Here is a 1,500-nt window from a genome sequence, read left to right as displayed (position 1 = left end):
AGCTGTTCAAGGGCAATAAGGGATGGGCAATAAACACCTGCCTCGCCAGCAACACCCACATCCCATCAACGAATAAAAAAAATTCTGTTGGTTACTAATCTTTGAAATTAAAATTCTAAACACCAATTATTAATTATCTTCAGCACTTTACAAACCCTAGAGAACATCATCAAGATTTCACTATTTTTTGTTTAAAGAAGCAGTCTCCGCAGAGACTGTCAAAAATTGCCATTGCCGACTATATTTCAAGTCGTCATAGCGGGGTATTGGGAAAAGTTTTCAATAAGCAATAATCGCGCCTCGGGTAAACCTCATCGGCTACGATACTGCCACTGCGCAAAGCTGATGAAGATTAGCTGACGCGCAGAGGTCTATCGGACTCATACTGTTCACATTTGTGGCGAGTAAAATTAAGCGATTTCAGTACATTGTTTACTGTCGGCCCGAATTGAGTTCTATCAAATGTCAATGTATTTGCTTAAAATCAATCAGCAAATACTAATATTTTCATCAACCAGAAATTCAAATAAAACGGAAAGGATTATGGGATGTGATATGCTAATCTTACTTGTGACGTCTTGTCAGATGGAACGAAGCACAGTGGATCGTTTAAAATGTTACTTTAACCGATTTTAATAATCCTCATGGAATTTGTCGCTGTTTTAAAAGTTATTGTTAATTAATCATATTAGAACACTCTCGGCACAGTCGCAGAGTCCCTGTGCATTGTCTGCAGGCTGCACTGGTGTTGAGGTGGCAAGGAGATTGAGATGGTCAATGTTTCATCTTGACACATTGTGGGCAACTGGGCAGAGCATCTCCGATGAAGGCTGCACACATAGAGTCATACTTAGCTGGGAGGGGAAGATCCTATGATCAAGAAGGTGCCAGATCAAGTAGAATCAGCTAGCATTTACCAGTTTAAGCTTTGCTGACATGGAGGTGGATCCTCATGCTGGCCAGAGATCTTTTTCCAGTAGAGTGAAAATTAAATCGCAGCGGACATGGCGACAAGAGCTACCTGAGCACCTGGGCACGGGGAGCGAAATACCGACAGGAAAAACCAACTGGAGGTCTATCCGACTCTTACTGTTCACATTTGTAGTGGGTCTAGGTAACCTATCTTAAAACTTTTTTATTATCAGCTAGGATTATTTGAAGAAGAGCAGTGTAGTACTCCCAGGGTCCTGGCCAACATTTATCCCTCAACCAACATTACTAAAACATATTATTTGCTCATTTATTTCATTGCTGTTCATGGAACCTTGCTGTCTGCAAATTAGCTGCCATGTTTCCTTACATTACAACAGTGACTACAGCTTCAAAAGTACTCCATTGGCAGTAGCAGTGTAGTGTTTGGCACATCCTGAGGTCATGAAAGGCACTATATAAATGCAAGTTCTTTCTTACTTAAAGGTTAGAGAAATCTGGACTCTTCCGTATTTAGGAACTGACTGGACTATATAACAATACCTTGCATTTATATTTGTAAACAATTTT

The 1,500-nt window shown here is 40.3% G+C and overlaps 1 non-coding gene across 1 annotated transcript; it reads right to left on the bottom strand.

Moving 5' to 3' along the window:
• Nucleotides 1-203: 203 nt before the first annotated feature.
• On the bottom strand, nucleotides 204-344 carry LOC137334428 (U4 spliceosomal RNA). Its single transcript, XR_010966146.1, has one exon. It is a non-coding gene; the product is annotated as a U4 spliceosomal RNA (small nuclear RNA).
• Between the last annotated feature and the right edge of the window lie 1,156 nt (nucleotides 345-1,500).

This window comes from Heptranchias perlo, chromosome 17 (genome assembly GCF_035084215.1).
Source record: "Heptranchias perlo isolate sHepPer1 chromosome 17, sHepPer1.hap1, whole genome shotgun sequence".
In the NCBI taxonomy this organism is placed as follows: Eukaryota; Metazoa; Chordata; class Chondrichthyes; order Hexanchiformes; family Hexanchidae; genus Heptranchias; species Heptranchias perlo.
The sequence above is the reverse complement of the archived record's forward strand: the minus strand, read 5'-3'. Positions and strand labels throughout refer to the sequence as shown.